At 37.7% G+C, this 19347-nt stretch overlaps 1 protein-coding gene across 3 annotated transcripts in view; it reads right to left on the bottom strand.

The window, feature by feature from the left end:
• The window catches only part of agbl4 (AGBL carboxypeptidase 4), a 434053-nt gene that overhangs the window by 281408 nt on the left and 133298 nt on the right, over positions 1-19347 (bottom strand). The gene's annotated exons all lie outside the window — the stretch shown is intronic.

Raw genomic sequence — 19347 nt, 5'->3', positions numbered from 1 at the left:
TCTTATGAAGAACACGGGAGTCAAATAAAGCTTTTTGATTGGCACAAAAATATTATTTCCAAATCAAATTAAATTGTGTATTAGAGTGCAAACTGCTTATATTTTAATGAATAATTTGAATGTCCTGTTTTTAACACTTATACAACAACCTATGTATCTGTAATTGATGTAAACCCCTAAGTAAATAATACTGTATGAATACAATTATGGTACCAATGGTAATGACCAAACTTCTGTAGAGAGGAGACATACAATAGAGACTAAACTAATATCTGTCTGTTTCTGCTTGTGAATACTGTAGCATGGGTAGCAATAGACAGCAGCCATGGGCGGCTGGGTTATTGAGCCCGATGCTGGAAGGCCTGACGTGAGAGATGGCTGCAGCCTCAAGGTTAGAATTACATGTTCAGCCCGCGGAGCAGCAGGGATATGACACGCCATTGATCCCCGTTTTAATTTTATGGTGGCTACCTCCAGATTCAAACGCTTTGGTGGGCTGGTAGTCTGACCCTTTTAATCAATCCCATATCATTTAGTATTTAACTAACATAAATGGCCAACTGCTCTTTCTGAAATGCCCTCTGAAAGCATTAAAGATAAACTAGATAAAGCAAAGATAAGTTATGTTGAGTCTGCGTAATGTTGAAAAGCTTCGCACAGTACACCAGATTTGTCAAGAATTATTTTTGGCTCTTTATGGAACAGACAGACTGTATTAGTGTAAGTGAAGCTAATGAACTACAGACTGAGGGAAGATGAGAAAGAGGAAAAAAGACACATTTTCTGGTCCTTGAAATCTCTTGCATAATTCCTCTTGAGTATCATCTCTCTCCATATTCTTCTTCAGTGGTGTCTTGGCAGGTTATGTTGAATATCAATCTTTGTCCTTGAGGGAAAACTAGTGCAGCGTTTAGACATTAACAAATTGGTTTTCAACGAACAGCTTAGCCCTGGTGGTGCAGCCCAACAAAACACAATTGCTGGTTCTGAACAAGATTTTACACATGACAGCCTCTCCTTGAGGAAAACCCTGAACAAAAATCCCTCTCTCTCTCCCTGTCTTTCTCTATCTTTCTCTGATTCTTCCTCTCCTTCTGTCTCTCTTTTCCTCACTCTCACACATACCCATGAACACAAATGGGGAAAAATAGCAAAAGGTGAAATATTTTTCAAGGGAAGTGGAAACTGCATAACACAATATGTTGCTGAAAACAAAAGCGTCAGTAAAATGAGTATGAAACCTGCATCATTACACAGGGCCATAGGCAAGTAAACAGGGTGCAAACACGACGTGGCCAAGTGGACAGTCAGTCATTCACACATGGGCTCCCAATGTGTGTGTGTGTGTGTGTGTGTGTGTGTGTGTGTGTGTGTGTGTGTAGGAGAGAGAGAGACAGAGCTGGAGAGGGAGCAGAAGAACCTGGCTAATGTAATCCCATTACGGAGGTACAAGAGGGAGCAGTCACAGCGCTCAGCCCACACAATGGGCCGGCCTGCAGCCTGTAGCTATCCACTGGATGGATGGTTTCTGCCATGCAGATGGATCATCGTACAGCAGCAGCAGTCCTGCCTGCCTCAGGCCTGAAGTGTAACTCACTCACACAGCCAGCCATTACAATGGAAATAGGCAGTTGTTTCAAAATGAAATAGACTGTGTGGTTACAGTGCTTCCTCCTTAGCAGACGTGTGGGCTGTCATGTCCTGAATCTTTTATATTTTCACACACAGCTTGCCACATAAATTAGCTGTTAACTCCATTATTTGTAAAACTGGGAAATATACATTAAGTGTATTTTTATTAGAATTAATGATTCTTACAGAAATTAGTTTTGCTATACCAATTAACTACCCCGAGATGCCTGCAGTGTAGTCAGTGCTGACCAAAAAAAAAAGAAGATGATAACTCTGGGGATTATAAATCAAAATTTACAGACTGAAATACCAAAATTTAAAGGTGACCCCCTCAACCCACGCTCCCCCATCCGTACACAGACGCACAACAACACATTCAATTTCTTTTTGGCATAGGCAAGGCCACAACTGTGTTTAAACACCAGACTAGAGATTAAAAGAGTGCTGTACTGCTGAGGGAGACCAGCCAGGCACCTTTTTAAACTTATTTTTCGCTGTGTTCCATTTCATTATTGGAAAACACATCAGCATCGCCCTCCCCCCACCCCCCACCCCCCCCCCGGCTGCTCTGCGGTGTGAGGAGGATTCCTGGACACAGAAGAGGGGGACTGATAAAGATAGAATTGATTCCAGCCAGCAGCAGAAGCCATAGTGTAGGGGTCTCAGTTTAGACCTGCAGCTAAACGTCTGGTTTTTCTCTGTCTCTGTCTCTCTCTCTATTTCTCTCTCTCCTGCTCGTCTAAAGGCAAGTTGTCACTGAGGCAACATCAATCTCCTGCCTCATGACTTCTTAAAGCCTGCCTTCTCCCCTGATGCCTTATCACTTCATCTGCAGGCAAGATTAAAGAGGTCACCTCCAAGTTTCTACAAACTAACTACCTAACAGGTATACTAAACTGCAGTCTATCTTTTTAAACAGCTTAAAGGACAGGTTTGTGGGGAGCTTTTTTTTTTTAGGTTTTTTAATACAATGCGTACATGCCATATGTAAGTTAAAAGAGTTATGTGTTGCAGTTATCACTACACCTGTCCAGTACTGGCTGTGAAGAGATACTGTACCATTGTGGCACAACTACACTCTAAGAAAAGGGTTGAGTTAGCCAAATGAAGAGAGTATCTTAGTCCTGGAAGTTGTGTGTAGTTTATTATATTTTATCCCAACAACAAATCTACATGTCCAAGACCCACAGTTTGTGGAAAGAAGTGGGAATTTTGAATTATACTAAAAAGACTGTAACTTTGGGGAGCACCCACTCAACAGACTAAAAGTCTGCAAATTTTAAACGTTATAAATTCATTTTTGTATAGAACAAGGACTCTGTTTATAGTTGCTGTACAAATGGATCTGTTCACTGCCAGTATGGGGAGGAGGAATGATTATAACAACCTATAATTCTCACCATATGGTATGTGAATATTGTACTAAGATAGACTTGAAAATATCTGAACCTATCTTTTAGCAGTATGGTCTACTTTGCACCATATGTTCTAAATCAACATACTTTGGATAAGAAGCATTTTCTTTTAAATCTAATATTTAAAAGAATCTTGTCTGATGTCTTATACAGTCACACACACACACAAAAAGCGACCGTGTATTTGTAAACATGTGCAAATTGTTCTGAAAATAATCTTAATATACAACAAAAACAGGATAAGAGCATACAATAAGGGAGGACAATAGGAAAAAATCATATTGTTATGAGTCCATCTATGCACCAGTGAGCTCCTCGTTTCAATATAGATGAGGAAAGCTGGGCCTGAGGACAGCGGTGAGATATGTAGGCAGCCTGCACATATGATGTACAGGCCAGCCTGCACATTCTAAAGAGAACACATTTTCTAGCTAGCCTTTTATAATTGTATTTTTTTTTTCCCCCTTCCACAAGGCCCCTGAGCTACACTGGTATGCTCCATCTGAAGTGGCTGGTGTAGTAATGGGTCATAGTGATGCATTCATACTGGAACTGGCTTAATTGTATTATCAATCTCATCCAGACAGTGCTTTAGCCCCACAGCTCTGGACATGCTACTGTCAGACGCTCTGCATTAGTATAGGGGAGTGAACCATGAGGAATTGCAATCTTCACTTTCATCTGTTTCTCAAGCCTAAAACGGTGGGTTAGCTGGTTAGATGATGTTTTCATCAGAATCTGGGCAGCACCGTCTCTCTGTCACCTTTCTTTCTCTCTGTCTGTCTACTCATCTGTCTCTCACTCTCTCTCTTTCTATCTTTTGCTTTTGTGTGTGTGTGTGTGTGTGTCCTATGTGTTAGTGGCCGCTGAGTAAATACAAGTCGTTTCCAATTTCATGCTATCTTTTAACAAGTTAATTATGTGGAGCCCTACAAAGACTGAGGACAGACAGAGGAGGTGGCGGCACTGGCAGAGGGACAACTGCTCGGGTCTGCTCTTTGTTGTTCTATCTTGTTTTGTGTCTTCTTCTCCAAGCGCTCTCTCCCTCATCTCTCTTTTCTCTTCTCCTCTTCTTATATTCTCTTGGTGTGACTCCATCCTTCTATTCCTCTCTTCCTCAGTAGTAATCTTTCCAGCGGCTCCAGTGGTGGAGGAGAGTTTAGAGATAAAAGCGTAGGGAGAGCTGAGGAGTCCTTGGCAAGCCTAAGGCAAGGAGAAGGTCAACAGGCCTGCTAAGAAGGGCTGTTATCATCTTGGTAACATGTTATCGGAGAGCCCGCAGTAGTGTTTATTTACAGTTATTGCTCCCTCTGGGTGCACACTTCAACGCCTGGGGCTGATTGCTCTGTAATGAGTTCAGGAACACAGGGAGCCGATGCAAGAAAAGAAGAGAAACAAGGGAGGCAAGAAATCACTGGCCAATAACCAATAGGTCAGCAAGAAAAAAACAGGGATGAACAAAAAACACTGGTCATTGGAAATGCAGGAAGACCAGACAAAAAGCAAGTGTATTCTTCTAACAAGACAGTTTTTCTTTCCAGTGCCTATGTCCTGCCATTCAAGAGCAAACAAATCACCCTAAATTGGACAGCATTTCTTCAAATGAGGTACAGGCCAGTTAATCCAGTACAGCAGTAAATGGCTCTTGACCTAGTCGGCTGTGTTTGTTGTAAGGAAGTAGCACTGCTCAGACTTAAAACACTTGATTTCCATCTCTAATGTCCAGAATCCCTCTTGTAATTTACTTTGCCGGAGGTGCTTTTCTGCATTTATTTGCTCGACCAGTCCAGTATTGTGTGTGCTAATCGGATTGGTCCATATTTAACAGGCTGAAAGGTGAAGTGGCCAGTGTGAATCCAAGAGTTGGGCAAATCAGGAGAGAGGATGTCTGTAAATCCCAGGGTGGGTTTTTCAACAGTTAGGAGCAATGCAGAGGAAATCTCTCATTGTGGAACAGCTTTTCAATCTAGGGAATTACACTAAGTGCTGCTACTGTCAATGCAATGCCAGCTTTTCAGAAAGAAAAAAATGAAAGAGCAGGAAAAGCCAGTACTGAATGCCATTCAAAAGGCTTGGCATAAGATCAAGGAGTTTTTCAGCAATAATTTTGCCAGGCACTGCACCCAAGCCTCGTGCAATTAAGAGAAATTAAGCAACATAGCAATAAACATATATATATATATATATATATATATATATATATATATATGACAAAGTCATAAAGTACAAATTTAAATCACTTTTTTTTCTAGAATATATCATAAAAGCAAATCCATCCAATGACAAACTAATCCCTTTTTATACCATCGGATATGGGAGATTAAGAGACATAATTTGGTAATTCAATTTAGACATAATTCATCAGAGAAGAAGAGCACAGGGAGCTTTTTGAGATGAAGTTTTTCCATCGCAGCAGGAGGTTCAATATGATGCCAAGTTCATGATGTAGAGGAGATAACTGAATTGACTGCATTTAGGAAGACATGACTCCAACCATCTTTGGATCTTAGAATCTCTGCATTACACGTTGTGGGTTATAGTCATAATAAGAAGAGGGTGGAACAGAGTCCTCAAGAACTGAAACACTGAGAAACAACCACAGCAGTCAATAGTTGTGAAATCAATGGAGTGAAGTTGTTAAAGAGAGATTCAAGCTGGAGTTAGACATAGCCCACTTTCAGTTTGTCATTGTTTCTAACACCATGATAACATATATCACAGAAAAGACTCTTTAGCCAATTATTATTCTGTTTTTGTTTTAGTACTTCCTCTCTTTTTTTACTTCCAGTTTGAGAATGAATGGCTATATCTGCTCAAGTAGCTTGTGTACAAATTTCCCCCATTGCAATTTTAAACAACAAAATGAAAACACTGACCTATCCTTCTCTTTTGGTGGACAGTATGAAAAGTATTTGGTGGAGTGGGGGGCCGAAACTTATATTTAATTTCATTTGATCAAAAAGCAAAACCCTTCCGAACTGCGACACCCTCCCACCACTATCTCAAAGCAATATTTTTATGGCTAACATAACAAAATGGTGAAAAATACAGCCACTCTCCGATTTTAAATAAAAAGCTGTTAAATAAGCGGTTATTAAAGCCACCAAATGAGCACACATGCATATATATGCAATCCAAATAATAAAGATAAAAATTACTTGACCTGATATGTATAAGATCTGTTGTCTGTCTGTCCATCATAAATAAACCAATTTTAGGCACATAGCCAGGTGTGTTGGAGACTATATTGTGTCAGGTGTGCCAAACAGTGTGCTGTTAAATATTAAAACATACATTAGTTACTGTTGGTAAATGGTTAGAGGGAGAGAGACAGCTGTGTTTATCATGCACTCTCACTGTAAGCTCTGGTTTTGTGCACTCGATATTCAGGCATAAACAACCTTGTAAATGTCTGTAAATGACTTAGTAATAATTAAACATCTGAGGAAGGACAGATGATAAGTGTGTGATTTCAGATCACTCATGGACAGTAAGACTCATAAATAAACATTCCAAACTGTCCATGGTCAGTTTAAATTAAATTTCATTTAAATTAGTAGAAAAAGTTGGGAATGAGTGATGCTGAATTACTGTTTATCATATGCATTAACTGTATAAGACATTTCACATTCAGCAATGCTGGAGGTGAGTGAAAAATGGCGTGCTGTGTAGAGAAATACTGTGACATTCAACCATTAACAACTATAAGATACATATTGGTTCTGTACAGTAGTTGATTTTGATGAGAAAAATAAAGCTCTGATACAGAGACATACAGCATATGACCTATATGAGCCATGGCACACAGAAAAGCCATCTTTTTGATATAACTTTTTTTTTTCAATAAATCTCACGAGGAAAGGCTGAATGAAATATAAATCCAGGATGAGAAAAAATTAAGACCCTCCCCAGCTCTCCTAAAAAAAGTCACACTGCACTGTACAAAAGTTGCTGAATTAATCCAAAATCAAAATTTAAACCTGAATTAATTCATATCATAAACTGTCTTAAACAAATTCTAAAAAACATTAGCACAGACAACAGAACTTTAAACTCAGATACGTGGGATTTGCGGTTATTTCCATATGTTTTATCTGCTTGGCAAGTCTCAATTTTTAAAAAGCTCATTTTAATTGTTTGCACTAAAGGTTTGAGAGATTCTAGCCTATCTGAGTGCTTCTTCACTCAGTATCATAACATTGCTAAGTCTGATAACATGCCCACATAACTCTCCTTTTCCAAAATGCACTGTTATGTAACTCACCAATGTATCTTTCTCATTCAAAGTTTTATTCTGAACCACTATGAGTGGATAACAGCTTTTTAAAGAAAAATACAGTTTACATATATTTCAAAATGAGTCTAAAGCATCTGAGTGCCTCTCAAAACTAGAATACACACAATTTTGGTTCTTCTAATAACTAGAGCACATTTTATCATGTTCACTATTAAGTGCTGTTTGAAATGTCCACGGAAAAGAAATCCTAATAACACTATTCGCCCTTGAGGAGTGAATTTCAATACTGTTTACTTTGAGCAGCGGACCTACAAGATAGCTGCCTGAATTCAGCCAAAAATATATTCTATCAAAATTCTGCTCCAGTCAGTATTTCACCCTTCACTGTATAAGCATATTCTGTACATGAATTTGTGTTATCAAACAAACCCTGGCACATCAATGAAGCTCATCTCAGAGAGAGGTTTTCTAAATAAATCAGCAGAATAAACACAGGCAGCTTGAAAAACATGAACTGGTAAAGCATTACAAATCCTTGCCATTTTCCCAAACTGTACAGTCTTGCCTGGGATGAAAAATGAGACGTCTGCTCTAAAACTGTGTTTATGGCGTCAGGAATTGCTTGGAAATGAATTACTGGATGAATCACTGGGGCCTTGTGCGCGAGCACCACTTGTGCAATGCAGAAATCTGGTTGCAGTAATTTTCACTCACGACACACTTGTATCATCATGCTAGAGGCAGGCCCAGAGCCAATGAATAGTGATGTTCCAAAGTACATTCAAAACACAAATAGCCCAAAGCTGGAATTTAAAAACAATAACAAAGTTCAACCTGTTTGTGTCACACCACTTCCTTCAATACGAATTAAGTAAAAACAACACCAATTTTTATGTTACAAATGGGCTTTTTCTTATAATATAAAGTATCTGAACATTCTTCCCCTCAACCTTTCCAAATCTCACAGCCACACATTGTGTACAGTTGATAATCAAATCCTTTCATTACTCAAAATTTCCAAAACAGCTTGCTGCTGCTAGCATTTGGTGACATTTCGAAAAGATGAGGTTCTGGCTGGGCCTCCTATGTATACCTCATATCAGAGCCATCAACAATTAACTTACAAAACACTGACGTTGTTTGTACTACTTTCTGGCAGATGAGGCATCTCCAACCACCGCAACTGAGCCAATGTGTTCACTGAGCGATTAGACATGACCAAATGCAACAGGCCCGAATGTCAGACAGGATTATCGCTCTGTTTCATTTGCTCTGCATTTCATGCAACCCCACTGATATCACTTCTCACCTCCTATGGTAAGACACTCTGTCAAGCCACCATGAAGCCATGTGATAAAGTCACATAGTTAATCTATATTCGTGAGTGTTAAGTTATAATTTCTCAGATCGACCACCTTGGGAGTGTTCTGCTCAGACACCTAAATTAGTACAGAAAATTTACACATCCAGCGGACAACATTGACATTCATTTGGAGTTGTGCATGTGTCTACCTGATGAACATCAGTCCAATATTCATTCATTCATTAACTGTACTGTAGCTCTGTTTTGCTCTCCACCAACAGCGAAGAGAAATATCTGGCCCTTTAGCTGCTACAGTAAATGCTCAATTATGTTCACAAGCTAGTCACTAACTTTTATTTGGTGCTGGGCAAGTAGTGTACAGTGGATTTTTAGAGCTTTTTTGTCAAAAACAGCTGGCTCCTGCTGATGAGAGCCATGAGACTGAACCAGAACAGTAAAGTTGCGGGTCAGAAAACCAAAACAATGAGCTGAAAAACAGTAAACACTTGTAGAGCTGAGGGGACCTGTAGAGTATAGGTTTGCCACTAAGGTCGCATACAAGTAGTCATGTGATCCATTCGTAATAAAAAAAAATTATTATACCTGCTTTGACTGATCATTTTAGACACTGAATGTGTGTGTTTGCGCCTGGTAACACGCCTGTTGGGAAGCCTCCCTCAGGGTCAAGCCAATATAACACACCCCAACTCACATTGCATGAGAAGGCACAAAAAGGGGAATAAAACTGACAAAATATGCCCGTAGAAAGCCACAGATAGGATATGACAATAATAAAAAAAAACACAATAATAATAAAGAGTAATCTCTTATGGATACAAATGGCCAATAAATAGCATAAATCAAAAGCAATGGTCTTGCCAACAGTCCCTAGACAACTCAAATTTATCTCCATACTCTGCTCCTGACTTAAAAGAAAGAGAGAGGAGAGAAAACTGCTAAAAGGGAAAACTGGAGAGGCCATTTAGTGATTTGAGCAGTGAAGCTTCTCCGCTGCCAAGGACATGTAAGAGAGACAGAGAGACTGCGAGTGCCTCTCAATACATCAGATGTCAGGAGTGCTCCCTCCCACTCAGACGAATGGATCTTCTTTTGGAAAGCCCATAAGAGTTAGAGCAATCTAAGGTCGGTGAGCTACACAAAAAACAAAGTAAAAGTCAAAAATCGAACAATCAAAAGGCCTTATGACTGAAAACTGCAAAATACTAAGTAGAATCTTTGTGTGGGGAGGTAAGTGTCAAAAATGTCTAAATTACATTCATATTGACAAAAGGAAAATATTGCATCGACAAAAAATATCTATTTTCATCCTTGGGCTGCCTCTTTTTCTTTGTTTTTTCATCAGAGAGGGAGGCGAGGCGAGGCAGAGAAATGTACTGCGGCAAGCTCAGGCCTCTCGAAGCCACTCGTTTTGAGCATCTGGCTTGATTGTAAAAACGTTTCCCTCTTCTTTAATCAATGGAAACTCAACTATCCTGATTCATGGGGCACTCTGGAGTATATAAATATCTTCTGACAAGCTTGACTGCGTTCTCCCCCTGCCAGCTCCAGACCACCAGCCTGCCACCCTCCTAGTGTTCACAATATTCAACTCCTCTTTACTTCCTTATTTCTTTTCCTTTTCCCAACCATCTGTCTGTTTTTATCTCTCTGTCTTATATATAAGCTCTCTAAAGTTTGCTTTGGCTAAGACTCTAATCAGTCATTCTTTAGAGGGACTGCACAACTGCAACATGACAATTTCTGGCAGAAGATAAGGCCGGACAGATTAAATACAATGTTCAGTGTTGGAAAATTTAAGGAAAAAGGCAAAAAGGGAAAACAATGAAACCTTCATCAGCAGTGAACAGTGGAAATATTTTTCTTCAACATTTATCCTCATTATCTTCTGGCAGCCTTTTTTGTTTAATTTTTTTCCCTTATCTCAACAATAGAGAAAAGATTTCTTCATCAATTTCCATTACTGAGGGGTGATTAAAAATCTGCAAAGCAAATCCATGAAGTGCTTGAGATTCAATACATGCTATAATGCTATATTAAATCAGACACAGTGTTGTCATGAAGCATAGTCACAGGCACTGCCTTACTTTTGATAAGTCGCTGTCCAGTGAAAACTATGTATCTCCATATCCGGTCATGTATAATTTTTCAAATAAACTGAAGAATTGTGTTCTTTTATGGGTTGAGAACAATATCCTACTTCTTAAGCTACATAAACCATGTAAAACCCAATTGGATTATGATAAAAATGCACAGTCACACACCTGAAACCAGGGCTGTTTTCCCAGCTTATGAAAAGTTGATGTTATCAGAATCATCAGAGAAGGAAGCATCCATAGAGATGTAAACACGTCGATGTAAATCACAGTTTTACTAAAAAAGGGAAAAATTGTTATTGTTATAACTTGTTATGCTCAAGTTACCATCCTGTGTCTCTACTTAATGGAGACATAAAACTGTATGTCAAGGCGCCTGGTCTGCATCTAGAGTCAGTACTGCCTAATTTATCTATAAGACTTTGTTTAACAAAGATTTGCATCAGACAACTTCAGACAGCTTTTACATGTTATAGATACGGTGTCTAAAATACTGTCCCCATGTGCAATGCTGTCTGTCGATGCTTTAAACTTGGATGGATTTAAACTTACTGTTTTATGTTTGGACAACCTGACCTATTGGATGGTACTCTTGGACCTTTAGCTTCTTATAGTTGATCTTTTGTTAAGAATCTTGGTGTGATTTTGACGGCTCCTTCAAATCTGATAAACAGATTAATTCAGCTGTCAAAACTAGTTTTTTTCAGTTAAGACTTTGAGGCAAGGCAAACACCTTTCTCTCTCTCAAAGATTTTGAGAGAGTTATTCATGCTTTTATTACCTTTCGGCTAGACTATTGTAATTCTTTGTATGTGGGTGTAGAGCAGTCGTCTCTTCGTCATCTGCAGTCAGTACAAAATGCAGGCACTCGTCTTCTAAGTGGTTAAAGAAAGCGTGATCACATAACACTAGTATTGGCCTCTCTCCAGTGGCTTCCTGTCCATTTTAGGATTGATTTTAAGGTTTTATTGCTTGTTTTCAAGGTTTTAAATGAGCCGGCACCACCTTATCCAGCAGAACTCCTGCATCATCATACTCCAGTTAGAGCCCCGAGGTTGACCAACGAGATGCTCTTGGATGTTTCGAGATCCAGGCACAAAAATAGCCATGTGCCACGGTCCTTGCCAGCAGCACTAAAAATCATCTATAAGTTTAATACTATCTCAGGTTACAAGATAAATTTGAATACATTTATAAATTAATAAATTTTATTTATTATTTATTTACTCCCTCTGAACCCAGTTATAACCTGACCTTTATAACAAAGACTCCACAGTTTTTCTGACATTTTTAATTAATGCAACCTCAGCATTTTTTAAGATCTTAAATGAACTTTTAATGCGCCAAGCACCTCCTTCTTTTATGTACCTACAGCCACAAACAGCAAAGTGTACCTGTTTTGTCCCTTCGAATCAACCCTTGTCACTTCATCATTTGTTGCATTTAATGACTGTTGTAAATTCAAAACTTGGTTTTGTCTCTTGCCTGTATAAAGAAATAAAAGACAAACTGAATAGACCTGTAGGTTCTGTTGCTACATGGAATGTTGATCTAAAAGACTATGATCTGAATGTAAATTGTCAGTATTGTCAGTATGAAATAACATTACTTTTTTCCCACAGTTATAATAATTAATGACTGAACTATAAATTATTCCTAAGGTCTTACTTAACACACAGAAAAAGATGCAAATTAAGAATACCTCAAATCCTGTATGCACCTCATGTGTTCAAAAATCAGAATACATGCATATAATGTGGGAATGCTCAAAAGTGTACTGGTTTTCCTCCATCCTCTCGATATATTGGATAGTTCTGTACCCTGTCTTCCACAAAACATATTACTAAATGATGAATCAACCCTAAGCCTATCTGTACATAGGACAAGAGTCTTGCAGGATTATCAGCACAAATAAAACTTCTGGTAATGAAATGAAAACCTCTCTTTAATATTGGCATATTCCAATGGAAGCTGTGATTTGACAAAGTCTTGTCATTTATCTGTAATCTGCTGTTGTAGCACCTGTGTGGGTGGACTGTTGATTCCAAGATCCCATCAGACAACTGTTATGAATATAGTAAATATGACTGTATGTATATTGTAAGCTTGGCAGCTACAGCAAACCCTCTATTAGGTATTTGTTTTGTTTGAAACACATAATTTAATAATGCTTGCATTTTTTTCTTATGTTTTTTTTAATGTGTTTACTTATTTATTCTTTTTTTCTGCAGCCAAAGGGTACAGGGTATATTTAATTTTGGAGTCAATGTTCCTTGCATGAGTGCATCCAGCCTCTTTTTTGTTATATCCCTATACCTTCACCAAACTAAATGGGGAAAAAGCAATTTAAAAAAAGTTGTCTCACAAAAAAAGTTGATGTTTTAAAGATCAATTGTTTCCTCAGAACAGCAACAATACTCTGATGAACATCTGGCCATGGATGAGTGTTTATAATTACTAGTTTATGGTGAGTCAGATTTTACACAACATAATTAACCATGGTCACACTAACAATAATGAATAATCTTTAAATAAAACTGTCTCAAACAGACAAACTTCACATTGTATTTTGTTAATAAAAATACCCTGTGAAGGTGACAGTGAGTGAATCAGAATGAGTGATGATGATAACATCTGATGACATGTGAGAGAAGATTTGTTATGTTGACATGAGTAGGTTAGATAAGACATCCATAAAATGTGAATTTGTGAATATTGCTCACCCAGATCTATTGCTATACTGTACAAGAACACATCACCTATTTGATGTACAGCTCAAAAGGCCTTGACTATTTGGGACCTAACAGACAGAAATACCACTATGTGCATTTCTGTTCTTCAGTCTGCCATATAAGTTGGATTGTATTGACTGAATTGATTGTAAAGCCAGATGAGTCTATGAGTTGTGCTTATCAATGGACCCCATTAAACACTTGTCAACCCTGGGGAATTTCTTTGACCATGCAAGTCATTGTCAGCAGATAGCAGTCTGACTAATCAATGAGTGCTTAATTACATCTGGTGCACGGTCCAGAGGTGCAGTAAAACAATATGCCCGCACTGTCAGTGTCATCCTTTGTAGAGACAGATGGTACTTTAGTCAGCGACATTGTGAGGATGCATTCACAAAAGAATTTGGGACTTAGCTGAAAATGTCAACAGTTGGAGTATGTGACGAAACAAATGTGACAAGACAAGATAAGAATGTCATTTAGATTTCACTCTAAAAAACAATTAGGGCTCTCTTATCGCTTTCAGGAATCTTTGCCTCTTGACACAATACACTACAATAGGCCAGGACTTAATGTTTACAGATTAACAAAGTCTTGAATTCTCTACTGTGATTTTGCAGTCTTAAGTGGCATAAAGAGATGATCTCAACAAGTAAAGCTATTTAAATATGGGGGTTCATATGTGAAAATGTGCATATTCCTCACACCATCCAATCAACTAAAGCAATCAGTAAGGTTTGTAACAACGTCTTGAGGAAATAAATAATCATAAATTGGCAAAATGTTGAACTTTTACTTAAGACCGCATTGTCAAGGTCGTCATCATACTGTATGTTATCTTCAGGCAAGGAAGTCAAAAAAGGCTTTTAATGGTTTAGAATGACTGTCAGAGGACCTGTTGGCTGAGCCACCTACTGTATCTGTAGGCCATCACTGGCTTGATCAGCATAGGGCTGACAATAAAGTGAATTAAGCCTCATCTAAATGTAAATGAGTTTTTATACCTTTGGCAAACAGCTTACATAACAAGTGTCTATTTTAATAAACCAATTAGATTTTATTCTGTGCTATACTAACACAACAAAATAAAATCTGTTTCATGAAAATGTACATGGGATGCAGATAGCTGTCGACCTAAGGAAGGAAAGAGAGCTCGACACAAAACCTCACTGAGTTATAGGTCTGCATAAATTTCAAATGAAAACGTCTGCTTGAAATACCGTGTTTCAGCAATTCAATCTGGTTTGAGAGGAGCAAAATAGACATAGGCTGTCATGGAAGACCATTTCAATAGCTTTGAAAAATATACATGCCTGTGCAACATGCAATGCATGTGGCAGGAACTTACACAGTAGTCTCCAATTTCCTTCCTGTCATTGACATCATACTGAATGTATGAAAAACAGCGGCTCATTTTATAAGCCTTACTGATATGTTTCAATATTTAATATACTAAATCTACTGTAAACACAATATAGCATGCTCCTGGTTAGGTGAACCTAGAAATCTTATGTTGTTTAAAATCCTCTACCTATAATAAGACTTGGTGAGTTAACAGACCCAGTTTTTTTCTACAGTTTAGATGTAGCTGGTTGCTCTGGCAAACATCACATTCAAGGTTTTAGCCATGCTAGCAGCATGGCTCTAGGGATGTTAATGTCGGTCAGTTGGTCAGACCACCACTTTGGTCCAGACTGAAATATTGTGACAACTATTTGATGGATTACTGTGAAATTTTGCTCAGACATTCATGGTCCCAGAGGGTGAATCCTACTGACTTTGGTGAACACCTGACATTTCCTCTAGCGCCACCATGAAAGCTGGCATTTATGCTTCGGAGTGAAATATTTTGACAACTGTCAAATGGATTGCTATGAAATTTACAACAGATATTAGTCCCTAAAGGTTTCTTCTAGCACCACCATGAGGTTGACGTTTTAGCTCTTTATTGAAACATTCTGACAACTATTGGATAGATTGCTGTGAAATGTCTCCACACATTCAAGATCACCAGATGATGAATCTTTGATCTCCTGACTCGTCATCTAACACCATCACTGGGTTAAAATTTACTTTTTACATATAGCAAATTACTTTGCTATATGACCAAATATGTGCCAAATTAATGGCATTCCCATCAGCCTCATCTGTATTTTCTGTTCAGTGCTAATTAGAAAATGTTTGTATACAAACACACTAAACCAAGATGGTGAACATGGTAAGCATTATACCTGCTATACATCAACAACCTACTATTATCATTGTCAGCATGTTAGCATGCCAATGTGTGTGTTTAGCTCAATTACAGCCTCACAGAGCCACTAGCATGACTGCAGACTCTTAGCCTCGTTATCCAAGGACTATCCTGCAAATAACAAGTTCTATGTCGTATTTAATGTAAAGTGCAACAACGCCGATTATTCAGAACTAGTATGAATACTCAAATAAATCTCCTAATACAACTTCCACTCAACAGACATTCATGTGTTCTACCAATATTGGACTATTTCTGTTTCTAACATTAAAATAAGCAGTTTTTTTCATTAAAAAGAAATAACAATGAAAATAAAGAAAATGTTAATAAGAATAAAAAAAGAACAGAGTATTTCAATCATGTCACAAATACAAAGCCATTCAGAACTGAATAATTAGATCACACTGATTAAATGTATTGTTTGTTAATAAGTAAGCAGCGACTTTAGGGAGGGGAAATCAACAGTGAAGGAAAATATAAGTACTATTTTGCTTTGTAAAAAATTCTGCTCATATTATGCCAACATTACTTAATCATTTGATAAAAATAGTGGGGTTTTATTCATTGTTCTCTTAGGTTTGATACAATCCACATAAATTACATAAAATTGTTTTTATGAAGAATTTCAGCTTTTTATTTCATTCAATGACAATAAATGATACACATTGCATTCTTCAATATCCTAAACAAAACATTTTATAGTACAGTTACCTTAAAAGATAAAACTCATTCTGTATATTTTACAAAGGCAGTGTATTCAATCATATATGGCAAAATTATCACTGTATTGAACATATGGATGATCAGCAGAGAAGTAGATTATGCTGCAGGAGTGTTTGGGGAGTTTGGAGTATTACTTTAGGAAAAAATAACTTAAATGAACTTGTTTGCAATAATTAGAAAAACTATCAGAAGATGATAGCTGCTTGGTACAAGTTAGCCAGAAATACACATATAGTATACTGTAAAATAACTAATATAGACTAAAACCAAGACTCACTTTAAAGTAAGACTGACAAAATCAGTGATCTTTAAATGACACAGAAACAAGACAATTGTTTGATATTAGCTGACAAACATCAATTCATGCCCCATTCTAACTTTAGTAATGCATTTACTGGAAAGATATTAATATCAATACCATAAATCATTCAGGAGATACATCTGGAGCCAGAGACACTGGTATGTTAGCTGATCTCAGTGTGGGAGGTCACTGCCCATTAATCAATGTCTAAGCTCCTCGGGCCATGTCATCTGGGAAAAAAGCTAATTTATAAAAAGGGCAATCACTACACCGATATCAGCACAATCCTCCTAATGTAACATGTTTAGATCTTTACATACCACTACTATATTTATGCACTCACCTTCACATGCCTCTTGTTTACAGAGTACAAAACTGTGGATTAGGTTCCCTATTTCCTCATCCATCCCTTTGCACGATTGTTTTTCATCTTTTGGATGAATGAGTAAAGTAGGACATGTGACAGCTACAACAAAACCGTACCTATTTATGTGTGATCAGCTGACCTCTAGCTCTTTGAAAATCAAGCGTATCAGAAACAATACATTAGTAATAATCATCTTTGAAGAACAACATTGACAATGACACCAAGGCCAGACATCAAAAAGTGAAGTTAAAGCTTATCTCAGCCTGCAGAAACTAAAATGGGCTTGTCTGTGGAAATATGAAATCTGAGTGCCGTCTGAACCTAATCTCCACACAGAGATTCAGTCCCAGAGAGGCCTGCTGATTCCGTGATTTACTCTGCCTACTTGTGTGCTTGAGTGTGTGCCTGTGTGTGGGTATAACCAACTGACCTTGTCAGTGGTGAAAAAATACTTTATTTTAATTGTCGTGCTATTCAGCTTTCAGAAGTAGTGACAAACAAAGAACATTCATAAAGGACACTGGAGAATATTAACTTCGTCTTACTGTATGAGTAGTTCCAACAAAAGAGATGGACAAGGTAACAGGTCAATTACCCTTTCAGGTGTATGTAATATATTTCTCTTTTTAACCACACTGGTGCCATGACTCTACACCAACACTATACTGTACTGTACTATACTGTACATGCTCAGACACAGTAAAGCCACATACATATACTTATATACATACATTTACTGTATATACATTAAGTTACACATAACAGCACAGTGGAAAGCTGCAGCAAGAAAATAACTCCCTGACACCTGCTCTAAAGCCCCTGCGCTGACTTCTAGTTATTCATCATAAAGATTTTAAGATCTTAGCACTTGTCTATAAATCTTTATATGAACTCGTCCCTGACAGTACTGTTGCCAAGATATGTCATGTCCCTGACAGAACTCTCGGATCCACAGACTCACATTTGGTTGCTAAAAACTCAGAAAATTGCTGAAGCTGCCTTTTGTATATAAATAAATCTAATATTATTATTATTATTATTATTATTATTCATTATCATTATTATTGTTGTTGTTATTATTATTATTATTATTATTGTTATTCATTATTATTGTTGTTGTTATTGCTTAGATTACTAGACGTAGTGGTAGTAGTATTAGTTGGGGTTTATGTCTTCATTTGAAAATGTTAATGGAGATGGTCGTCCTGATGACTGGTGAAAATGGATGAGCATGTCAAAGATACAAAACCTGGTGTGAGAAAGCTCTACTTCCAGCTTATTTCTTGTTTATTCTCAGACTATATAAATACGCCACATCTAATAAACAAGGATTGTGGGCTGGAACATATACTCTGATAAGGTTGGATAAATTAGTGGTTCTCAAACTTTTTCACATCAAGGACCCCTATACTGACACAAATTACACCACGGACCCCCCAGTCACCTAAGATTTTAGATTTTAGATGTTTTATTACAGAAGGTGAATGAAAACCATGACCAAAATAGTCATACATTCTATTATTGTGTTACCTATGGATGGAATTATAGTGAAAAAATGATTCCCCTTTTTGCTGGGGACCCCCTGGAACCCCTCTAAGGACCCGAAGGGGTCCCCGGACCCCACTTTGCAAACCACTGAAATAAATAACATGGAGCTAATCCATGCAAAGATATAAAATTCAAAAGGATCTTAAAGACAGATTTGAATAGACAACCAATGCAGTGAGCCTAGAATTTGTGCACTGTGGTCAAACATATTAGATTTTCCTGTAATGAGAATTCTAGCTGCGTTATTTTGAACAAGCTGGAGGTGTTTGATGGAAACTTTAGGCCAGAGTAGGTGGCATTAAAATAATCCAGTTTTGATTGAACAAAAGAGTGTGTCAGAGTTTCTGTATCAGCGACTAAAAGGATGAGATGGACCTTAGATGTGGAGGAGTGCTGTTTTTGTAATATGAGACGCATCACACAGAGAAAACAGATGCTGCAAAATTGTACATCAATCAAGATTATTGGTAATGTGTGAAAATAACTGTGTCCAACTGAGGGAACAGTTAAGGTATCAGTCTTATTGTACTGGAGGGGACAAGAACATGGTGCTACTTTCTTGTACATATTACAAGGGCTACAGAGCAAACTAATCATCACATTCAAAGATTTTCGAGAATGTTTCCTAGAACATTTTGGTCAAAATTGTTATTTTCCATTTTTTTCTTGTGTTTTCAAAGATGTATGGGAAACCTTGCAGTTAGGTTAAATGATGTGTTAA

This window comes from Thunnus thynnus, chromosome 8 (genome assembly GCF_963924715.1).
Source record: "Thunnus thynnus chromosome 8, fThuThy2.1, whole genome shotgun sequence".
In the NCBI taxonomy this organism is placed as follows: domain Eukaryota; kingdom Metazoa; phylum Chordata; class Actinopteri; order Scombriformes; family Scombridae; genus Thunnus; species Thunnus thynnus.
This window is presented reverse-complemented; position numbering and strand designations above follow the sequence as displayed.